General features: G+C 50.0%; 1 protein-coding gene across 1 annotated transcript in view; it reads left to right on the forward strand.

The window, feature by feature from the left end:
- The window catches only part of cercam (cerebral endothelial cell adhesion molecule), a 145,267-nt gene extending 137,540 nt beyond the window's left edge, over positions 1–7,727 (forward strand). The window contains exon 13 of the mRNA XM_070863762.1: positions 3,178–7,727. The gene's annotated coding sequence lies outside the window, so the exon portion shown is untranslated. The remainder of the gene's footprint in view (positions 1–3,177) is intronic.
- The last annotated feature ends 3,894 nt before the right edge of the window (positions 7,728–11,621 follow it).

An 11,621-nucleotide genomic window follows, 5' to 3' on the forward strand; every position in this document is an offset into this window, starting at 1 on the left:
ACGTGTGGTCAGGTGGTTAAAGCAGGGACCACAAACCCTATAGGCTGAGTTTGACCTTATAGTGGCTTTCAAACTATTCCTTATAGAGGAAACCCCCTGAAAATATAGCCAGTTCATTGGATATTTTCAAGAGGGAGTTAGATATGGCCCTTACAGCTAAAGGGATCAAGGGGTATGGAGAGAAAGCAGGAAAGGGGTACTGAGGTGAATGATCAGCCATGATCTTATTGAATGGTGGTGCAGGCTCGAAGGGCCGAATGGCCTCCTCCTGCACCTATTTTCTATGTTTCTATGTTTCAATGTTTCCACAGGACCCCTGCAAATATTAGCACACTCCCAGCACTCTGTAAATATTGCCATTCTCTGGTGACCATTCTGCGAATATTGACACACTGAAGATATATTGAAAATATCGTCCTGCTCTCAGAGACCCCCTAAAAATATTGGCGTGTTCCCAGGGACCCCCTGTCCTAATTTAATGTGGGCTACAGAAAGGAAATCGTTTTAGAAAAGGCTTTTAATTATTAGTATGCAGCAACAGAAATAATGGGGTCGGATTTAACTCTGCCCTCCCAGCAGAAACCAGGTGGGCAGGTGATTAAAATGGTCAGTGGGTCTTACCCACCGAGGCTCCACTGTACTCCCGCAGGTTCTGATTTGAGCCACTTTATAGACTTCCCCCGACCATGAGGGTCTTCCCGAGACCCCCTCCCCTGACAACCAGGGCACCCACGAGATCCCCTCCCCCGACCCCCAGGGCCTCACGAGACCACCCACCCCCCCCCCGACCATCAGGGCCCCCGAGACCCCCCGACCACCAGGGTCCTCCTGAGACCCCCTCCCCCGGCCTCCAGGGTCCCCGTAACCCCCTCCCCCGACCTCCAGGGTCCCCGAGACCCCCCCCCGACCATCAGGGTCCTCCTGAGACCCCCTACCCCGGCCTCCAGGGTCCCTGTGATCCCCTCCCCCGACCTCCAGGGTCCCCGAGACGCCCCCTCTCCCCGACCACCAGGGTCCTCCCGAGACCCCCCTCTCCCCGACCACCAGAGCCCCCGAGACCCCCCTACCCCCGACCATTTACCCGAGTGCCTGGGACTGCTCCTCCTGCCGATTGTTATTCGGCTCCCAGCCGCCTGGCTGGACCAGAGGCCCGTGCCTGTCCGGTCCAGCGTGAAACTCCAAGCCTCGGCCTCGTTCCCCCGACCTGCAGTTAAAATTGAGGCCATTGACGTCAATATGTCAATCAACACAGAAAAATTGCAGAAATCTGCTAACCTCCGGAAAACCCTCTCGGGGGTTTCAGGACACCCAGCCGACAGAGTCACGGGGCCATCACTGGCATTGCCAACCTGGCAAACTCTGTGTTTCCTCACTTTGTGGTGCACGAGTTCCAATGTTTGTCGTCGTGTTGAAGGCAGGCAATTGCCACACACACATGTTTATAAAGCCAAATTCAATTTACTGTTCCTGTAAACATATAGATGTGTATCTATTCTCAGAAAATGATTTACAGCGCTGCGTTATTCTGGACCATAATGAGGCTGTGTGTCTCAGCTCTAATTAGTAGGACTGACAGGCCTGCCTTATTCTACCACGCACTGCAGACAACCTGATCTCCAGTATAGCCGGGACTCTCGTGGCTTGGAGCCCAGCTCGTTCCATCATCCCAGGCTCTTTGGCAACAAGTATGAAAATGCCCTGCAGTCTTGAAAAATTCAAAACGGAAGAACACATGAGCTCCCTGTCTGCTGGGTAACGGCACGACAGGGTGGATGCAGAGAGGATGTTTCCCCTCGTGAGGGAATCTGGAACTAGGGGGCATAGTTTCAGAATAAGGGGGTCACCCATTTAAGACGGAAATGAGGAGGAATTTCTTCTCTCAGAGGGTTGTGAATCTTTGGCATTCTCTACCCCAGAGAGCTGTGGAGGCTGGGTCACTGAATATAATCAAGGCTGTGGTGGACAGATCCTTGAACAATAGGGGGGTCAAGGGTTATGGGGAACAGGCAGGAAAGTGGAGTTGAGGCCAAGATCAGATCAGCCATGGCCGGGGGGTCTCGGGGGGCCCTGATGGTCTGGGGGGGGGGGGGGGGTGGTCTCGTGAGGCCCTGGGAGTCGGGGAGGGGGTCTCGTGGGTGCCCTGGTGGTTGGGGAAGGGGGTCTCGTGGGTGCCCTGGTGGTTGGGGGAGGGGGTCTCGTGGGTGCCCTGGTGGAGCAGGCTCGAGGGGTCGTGTGGCCTACTCCTGCTCCTATTTCTTATGGTCTTAAAGCCCACCCTAACTGATGGTCGTAAGGTGTGAGCTGTGGCTCAGTGGGTTGCACTTTTGCCTCTGGGTCAGAAGGTTGTGGGTTCAGGTCCCATTCCAGACACTTGAGTACCAAAGTCTAGGCTGATACTTCAGCCCAGTACAGTCGGAGTGCAGCACTGTCGACGGAGCTGCCTTTTGGGTGAGATGTTAAATCGCTTAGGTGGATATAAAAGATCCCACGGCATTCTTTTGATTGAAGAAGGGAGGAGTTCTCCCCTCCCCGCTCCCCCCGCCACCCCCATCGGTGTCCTGGGGCCAATATTTATCCCTCAACCAACATCACTAAAGCAGATTATCCGGTCAGTATCACGTTGCTGTTTGTGGAAGCTTGCTGTGCGCAAATTGGCCGCCGCGTTTCCTGTCGGGGGCCTGCGTGCGGAGCGCTATGCGGCCTCCCCTTCCGCGAGCTCTGCTGGGTTTTCAGGGGCCTACACCGGGGATGCGAGGTGCCGTGCCGTAACAGGATCGCGGCACGGACCCCACGAAAAACGACGCCATGGCACCACGCACTCTCCCCTTTAATTTCCACCCCCCCCCCCGTCTCGGCTAGCGGAGCGCGACCCTCGAGACTGGCCAACATCGACCCCCGCGACAGCCTCATGGGGCATTGGCCAATTTCCACCGCGGGGCGAGAGGCGGTGGCTGCACATGCGATTATGTCGTCAGCCCGGGGCGCTACCAGCAGGGGGCGCTACTGCGTTCACACCTCCACTAACTCTGGTAGCGCCCCACCGGGGGCAATTTTGTGCCCTATTAACGCCCCCAAAGGCTCTAATCGGAGGCGCACAGCAGGGCAATTTCGCTCCTCGCCGCCCCCCCCCTCTCTTTAATTCAAAAAAACACCTAATTTTACTCTCTCGGTTTTCAGAAAGTAAACCTTCGGAGGAAGCTGATGATTGAGACGGACAGAACCGTGAAACCATGAATGAAGATTGCCGAAGAGCAATGTTGTGAACTTCAATCAAACTCATCTGTCAGACAAAAGGCCACGCAGCTAAAGAGAGGAACCTGAATGACCAGCATCACTGTTCGCACCCCTTTCAGCACTTTGCATGTGTGACACGTGGACGTGTTACCCTTACCCAGCAACAACAAGGCACAGACCTTAGCACTGAATAATACACAGGAACGGACCACCCCCAGCTCTTCAACAAGAGAAAAGAAATATTATGTGTGCAGAATTTTGTTAACCAAAGGCATTGAGGGACCTGGGGCAAAGGCGGGTATATGGAGTTCGGTCGCAGTTCAGCCGTGATCTCATTGAATGGCGGAACAGGCTCGAGGGGCTAAATGGCCTCGTCCTGTTCCTATGTTCCTAGATAGTTCCTTCAAGACTTTTGAACCACATGGGCCCAATTTCCAGCCTCCCCCGACCCCGCCAATGCCTCATAGTTTAAGACCATAGGACTTTGCTCAAATCCAACTTCCTGCAGGATGTCCAGTTGGTGCTGTGTCTCCCACAATGCCCTGTTGCTCCGAGCACTTATCTCCACCAGGGCCACTTTGGCCTAGACAAGGCTACAGTACTGGCGCTCAGGCTGAGAAGATGAGACTGGATGCCAGGGAAAGAGGGAAGATAGGAGTTAAAAGTCACGTTACAGGCACAATGGGCTGAATGACCTCGTGTGGTGCCGTATCATGCGCTGATTCCATCAAATTGGGTGAGCAATACTTGCAAAACTCATGGGCAGTGAAAAGCGTGAGACAAATGAAAGATATTAGAGGCCATCCCCCTTGAATAAATGCATCCACACTCCAGCACCCCCGATGGCTTTGAGCCTACAGCGATACAGACCAGAGGTACCAGCTTTGATTCCTGGTCTGTGCCGTGCGAGCTGGATTCGTGAGGGTGGCAGGGCGACACTTGGCTTTAGTGGAGTCCCTGAGCTAAAGAGGAGGAAAAAAAATAGCAGCCAAAGCCACCTCCCCCCCCCCCCCATCCCACCCCGCCACACCTTGCTCCTGATTGGAGATCCAATGATCCCTGTCGGAAAGCGTGTGTGCGCAGACACTGAGTGAGATGGGGGCCAGTTCCTCCATGGTTGAATAGCCCACAGCACTTGCTGTCCACACTCTTGCACAGAGCGGGTGAAATTGGTCCACCCCAGCCGTGCAAAATGGGCTTATCGTGGCCCAAGACCGCCCCTAAATGGAGGAAGTGCATTTGGGAAGGCGTTGAGCACCTCGAGTTTCAACGCTGAGAGCATGCAGAAATCAAGCGCAGACAGCAGAAAGAGCGTGCGGCAAACCAGTCCCACCCATCCTTTCCTTCAACGACTATCTGTCCCACCTGTGACAGGGTCTGTGGCTCTCATATTGGACTGTTCAGCCACCAAAGAACTCACTTCAGGAGTGGAAGCAAGTCTTCCTCGATTCCGAGGGACTGCTTATGATGATGATGATGACCCCAGCATATGCCTTGCTTTCAGAGCGGGGAAAAAAAGGGAGATTAATTCCAAACACACACTAAATTTAGATTGGTGTAATATATTTGCTTCATGGTTTCTTTGCTTAAGAATTCATAGTAACACGTTACTATTAAGAATTAGTTGGTTTATTAGCCAAGGTTAAATAATCACACTACACATTATCAGTTCATCCACCAGGCTCACCTGCCTCATCGCGGATCCCCTGAACCCAACTGGCTGGGGTTTTATTGAGTCTTGTGAACATCACGTGACTGGCTAAGCCACTCCCAACTCAACAGCTCTACAACTATTTTAAGCATAACTTGAAATCAAGTGCCCCCACAAATTTCCAAATAAACTTTTACGGTGAAAAACCAATTAAATTAAAATTTGGTTGCCAGGGGTGATGATGCACTACAATCCCTCCGGCGCCCACCTCTCACGGAAGCCCACCAGCGTGCCGGTGGACACCACGTGCTCCATCTCCAGGGACACCCTGACGCAAATATAGCCGCGGAAGAGAGGCAGGCTGCCTGGACCGGTTAATGGCCACCTTGGCCAGGCCCAGGAGCAGTCCTATGAGGAGGCCTTGCGACCTGCCCGCTCCCCTCCGCACAGGATGCCCAAAGATCAGGAGCGTGTAGCCAAAAATTGAGGAGCAGCCCCTTCAAATAATGGAACAGCGGCTGCAACCTGACACACTCCACATAAACATGGAACACGGACGCTTCCAGACCACAGAAATTGCAGACGGCCTGAGAGTCCGCGAACCGACTTAAGAACTTTTTGCAAGGTACTGCTCCGTGCAACACCCCCCCAGGCCAAGCCCCCAGTAAATAAAGGGAGGACTCCCACGTAGAGAGCACTCCATTGGGGACTCCCGCCTCCTCCGGACAGCAAGATGGTGCGCCATGGCGTGTCCGGACGGCAGACGAGGATGGCAACATGGAGAGTGTGCAAGAGCAGCCCGTACAGGAATTCGCTCCGCGCAGAACTGAACGGAGGGGATTTTTCCCGAGGCGGCTCAAGTTGTGAGCGTCGGCTCCTGAGGGAGGTTTCGGGGCTTGGCGCCAGTGAGGAATTCCGTCCTGACGGGGGTCAGTTCGGACAGGATCATCCCACGTGCTTGTCCACAGCTCTACAAATCTATGAGCACACTCACAAGTGCATACGTTACAATTTGGCACCACTTGCCTCAATGAATGGGTCAATGTTCGCGTTGAGCTGCACAGCTGTCCGAAGCTCTTGCGCAGGCCGCCTGACGGTTTCTGAATGGAGAAAAATGCGCATGCGCGGAGGTTTGAATGGGCCGCGCAGCCCCTTAAAGGGGCCCGCACCCCCCAAAAAATTGAGAGGCACCATCGGTCACTGTCCTGGGTGGGGGACGAACAGCTCAAAATGATTAGCTACGAGAGTTTTTTTTTAAAAAAGCACCTAATTTACATTTATGGAAATAAAAGGAGATATTGTACTGAACAAAATAAGGCCCATCACCTGCAAAAAGCCTCGTCTTTCCAACAGAGCTTGTAAAGTTTTATCAGCCTCCCACATCCTCTTATTTTCCTGACCCAGCCATCTCCTGTTTTAAATCCGATTACTTTTGTTAAAATTGAATGCTCTTTTTTTTTCTCCCCTTGTTAAATCCTTGGGGTTCGAAGGCTGGAGAAACTCAGGCTTTTAGGCCTCAATAAGGAGACATCTTATATGGGTGCATATAATAATCAGCGGTATAGAAAGGGTAAATCTGAAGTATTAGTTCAAGTTAAAAGCTGACAGTGCGACACGGGCGGGGAGAGGTGGGTGCAGGTTTAAACTGACGAACCACCGATTCAGCAAAACCCTGGTTAGACCACACCTGGAGTACTGTGAGCAGTTCTGGGCACCACACCTTGCAGGGAGCGCAGCATATGATTACCAGAGTGACACCCGGACTCCAGGGGTTAAATTATGAGGAGAGATTACACAAACTAGGGTTGTATTCCCTGGAGTTAAGAAGGTTGAGGGGTGATTTGATCGGAGCTTTCAAGATATTAAGGTGAACAGATAGTATCTCTCTGTCTACCCTATTTCCGCTGGTTGGGGAGTCTAGGATTAAGGGGTCTAAACATTAGAGCCAGACCTTTCAGGAGTGAAATTAGGAAACACTTCTGCACACAAAGACTGGTAGAAGTTTGGAACTCTCTTCCGCAAACGGCAATTGATGCGAGGCCAATTGTTAATTTTAGATCTGAGATTGATAAATTTTTGCCAACCAAAAAGGTGTTAAGGGCTATGGGACAAAGGCGGGTATATGGAGCTAGGTCACAGATCAGGAATGATCTAATTGAATGGCAGAACAGTCTCGAGTGACTGAATGGCCTACTCCTGTTCCTATGTTCAGGATTGATGTCAGGAAGCTCACCTCCGTAACAAAGTGGAAATTCGCAAAGAATGGACTCTGGGAAGTGGCAACCAAAACTCAGGAATCGTTGAAGGAACGGCTGGAGGCTGCGATGGGAGCAGGCAGGGCAAAGACGCCTGTGTAAGGTGGCCTTCCTGGCTGACTGAGCTAGAATGGCCCCAAAATGGCCTCCCTCGTCTGTGTATCCATCTTGCGACTCGCACTCTCGGTGTCAAATGTGCCTTTTCGAGCTGGAATTATTGCGTAAATGTTTTCCTGCTCCTGCGCTCCCTGGTGTAGAGTCTGAGTCGCCAGGAGCGACGTCTGGTTGAATCATTGACTTTTCCGTCAACGAATGGACAGATTTGTGCAATCTACGCAACCTGGAGGACAAGCGCTCTGCACCGGGAACAGAGAAGCAGAAATGCTCGTCTTCTGTTCAAAGTATTTAAGGGGACGTTCAGTCGTGCTGTTGTTATGGAGATGTCAATGCATTCAGTTTTGTATTGGAGTTGTGCGTTTCACCATAAACCTGTGGAAATGTCTGACTTGCATGTGGAGCATTTCTTGGGGGATGGGGTTAGTGTCCTGTTAAGGAGTAGTATTTTCTTCACCACACTTTTCACTGTTCAGCTGGTCTGAGTTTTAAAAAAAATTCTTGTAAATTAAATATTTGTGTGCTTGTCATTTTTTTATCACTCCAGAGACTTGAGCTCAAAAATCCAGCCCGACACTCCAGTGCAGTGCTCAGGGAGTGCTGCACTGTCAGAGGTGCCGTCTTTCGGATGAGACGTTAAACCGAGGCCCCGTCTGCTCTCTCAAATGAACATAATAGATCTCATGGCACTATTTCAAAGAAGAGCACAGGAGTTATGCCCGGTGTCCTGGTCAATATTTATCCCTCAATTGTCATCACTAAATCACATTATCTGTCCATTATCACATTGCTGTTTGTGGGAGCTTGCTGTGCGCAATTTGGCTGCCGCATTTCCCACATTACAACAGTGACTACACTCCAAAAATTACTTCATTGGCTGTAACGCGATAAAAATGCATTTAATTCTCAACGTTAATTAAGACAAGTACCTGAGGAATGCTGTCAGTGGCTCAGTTGGTGATTATATTCCCGGTATGGTACTGAGCCATACAGACCAGAACCAACAACTTGCATTTATATAGCACCTTTAACGTAATAAAACGTCCCACTGAGCTTTATGATACCTAGCTGAAGCAAATATTAGGGCAGGTGACCAAAAGCTTGGTCGAAAAGATAAAAAAAGAAAGACTTGTATTTATATAGCGCCTTTCATGACCTCAGGACATCCCAAAGCACTTTACAGTCAATGAAGTACTTTTAAAGTGTAGTCACAGTTGTAAGGTAGGAAACGTGACAGCCGATTTGCGCACAGCAAGCTCCCACAAATGGCAATGTGATGACGGCCAGATAAGTTGTTTTTTAGTGATGTTGATTGCGGGATAAACATTGGCCAGGACTTTGGGAAGAACTCATGTCCACATGAGAGGACAGACAGGGCCTCAATCTAACATCTCATCCAAAAGACGGCAGGTTTTAAGGAGCATCTTCAAGGAGGAGGGAGAGGCCGAAGGACACAGGACCTAGTTGGCTGAAAACATGGAGATGGGGGTTGCACAAGAGACCAGATTTAGAGGAACACAGAGTTTATTTTGTTTTTAGCTAGGACAGCAGTGGGAGCACTACAGTTAGCCTCAGTGCCTCTAGGCGAGGGTGCATGTAAAAGAAATTCTAGTTTTCCTATCCACAGTCGCTATTTATTGCCCCGTGTTGTAAGTGCGCTTGCGTGGATATTGGGCGACGGTTGGATTGGACTCTTCAGTTCAATAACCTTCTGACATTGACTGTCCAGACTCACATAGGAACGATGATTACAGTCGAGCTACAAGTTCTTGTAACACGTACCCCAGTGTGAGTCAGCAACTTGATGTGCAGAGAAGATTGGTGCGGGAAAAAAGATAATGTTGCCATCAAGACCATTTTGAGAGGGTCTCTCACTGTAAGCCTGGAGTGCCCCCATCAGGACTCGTTTTTAAATTAAAACAGTTCAAAGGACATTCATTGATTATAAAGCACTTTGGGACAAACCTTGAGACTAAATAAGGCAGATTAGACAGTGGGAAAAAATGGTGCTGTTTACAAAGTATTTACAGCACAGAAACAGGCCAATCGGCCCAATAGGTCTGTGCAATGTTCGTGCTCCACAACACAGTGAGGATCCTCCCAACCTTCTTCACCTTATCTCATCAACATGTCCTCCTATTCCTTTCTCCCTCCCGTGCTTATCTAAATTCCCCTTAAATGTATTGATGCTATTCACCTCAACCACTCCCTGTGGTAGTGAGTTCCACATTCTCACCACTCTCTGGGTAAAAGGGTTTCTCCTGAATTCCCTATTGGATTTTTTCGCTTATATTTATAGCTTCTAGTTTTTGTCTCACCCACAAGTAGAAATATCTCCACGCCTTCCATCCGATCATACTCTTTCATGACCTTAAAGACCTCTATCAGGTCACCCCTCAGATTTTTATCAAATCCACTTACCGTACTTTTGTTGTTATGCTCGGAATAATATCGTCATGTATGGAACGATCCCTCTGCACCTAAAATTCCACCCAAAAATATCCATCGTTGTATATAATGAATGGCCTATTCCTGTTCCTATGTGTTAGCCAGTGGCATAGTAGGCAGCACTCTTGCCTCTGAGTCAGAAAGTTGTGGGTTCAAGTCCCATGCAGAGACTTGAGCACAAATATCTAGGCTGATAAGCTAGTGCAGTACCAAGGGAGTGCTGCACTGTCGGAGGTGCCATCTTTCGGATGAGATGTTAAACCGAGGCCCTGTCTGCTCTCTCAGGTGGATGTAAAATGATCCCGTGGCTCTATTTCGAAGATGAGCAGGGGAGTTATCCCCGATGTCCTCGCCAATATTTATCCTTCAATCAATATCACAAAAACAGATTATCTGGTCATCATCATGATAGGCAGTCCCTCAGAATTGAGGAAGACTTGCTTCCACTCTTAAAATGAGTTCTTTGGTGGCTGAACAGTCCAATACGAGAACCACAGTCCCTGTCACAGGTGGGACAGAAAAACGTTGAGGGAAGGGGTGGGTGGGACTGGTTTGCCGCATGCTCCTTCCGCTGTCTGCGCTTGATGTCTGCATGCTCTCAGCGATGAGACTCAAGGTGCCCTGTGCCCTCCCGGATGCACTTCCTCAACTTAGGGCGGTCTTTGGCCAGGAACTCCCAGGCGTCGGTGGGGATGTTGCACTTTATCAGGGAGGCTTTGAGGGTGTCCTTGTAATGTTTCCTCTGCCCACCTTTGGCTCGTTTGCCATGAAGGAGTTCCAAGTAGAGCGCTTGCTTTGGGAGTCTTGTGTCAGGTATGCGAACTATGTGGCCTGCCCAGCGGAGCTGATCGAGTGTGGTCAGTGCTTCGATGCTGGGGATGTTGGCCTGGTCGAGGATGCTAATGTTGGTGCGTCTGTCCTCCCAGGGGATTTGTAGGATCTTGCGGAGACATCGTTGGTGGTATTTCTCCAGCAACTTGAGTTGTCTACTGTACATGGTCCATGTCTCTGAGCCATACAGGAGGGTGGGTATTACTGCAGCCATGAGCTTGGTGGCAGTTTTGAGGGCCTGGTCATTATCATATTGCTGTTTGTCGGAGCTTGCTAAGTGCAAATAGGCTGCCGCGTCTCCCACAATACAACAGTGACTACACTTCAAATAGTACTTCATTGGTTGTAAAGCGCTTTGGGACGTCTGGTGGTGGTGAAAGGCACTATATAAATGTTCCTTTTTATGTAGTGTAGAAAACCAGGGATTATCTTTCACTCCAGGTTGATCCTCGAGTAGTAGGTGGTTTTGGCAAAGGGGAGTGTGGCCCAATAGTCTTCACTTTGGACCTGCCAGATCTGGTGCTGCATGGTTGCGTGGCAGATACATTCAAAACTGCATCCCTTGGACTTGAAGGAGCGAAGATGGGGGCCATACCAGGTAGACTTCCCAGGGTTGGAGAGAATAAAAGTTTTACTGGGGACAGGAGTATCAAAAGTGAAGTTGAGGGAGAGGTTGAGCAGATCAACATCTGCAGAAGTACTGTGTAAAATGGAAAGCAAAAGGCCAGGCTGTTGGTTGTCAGTCCAGTGTTATATGTGGAGGGGCGTGTGGGGAGGAGATGAATCTTTTCCAGAGGTAGATTCAGAAGAAGTGAGGTTGCTTGAGGTAAATCAGAAGTAATGATTAGGAATAGGTTCAGCTGTAGTAACCAGTACAGTCAAATGCCCTGATCACACTCACTATGTAGGTGGAGGCATGAGGGATAGGCACTTGCGTGCAGTCCTGGAGCACAGCCAACAGCAAGAGTTGATTTGCAACCTGTGTTTCTCTTATGGATTATAAATCTACTCCCGAATATCAATCCAAGGAAGTGTTGCATTGTCAGAGATGCTGTCGGCCTATTCAGTTGAAGGTAAAAGATCCCATT

Source organism: Pristiophorus japonicus, chromosome 20 (genome assembly GCF_044704955.1).
Source record: "Pristiophorus japonicus isolate sPriJap1 chromosome 20, sPriJap1.hap1, whole genome shotgun sequence".
Lineage (NCBI taxonomy): Eukaryota > Metazoa > Chordata > Chondrichthyes > Pristiophoridae > Pristiophorus > Pristiophorus japonicus.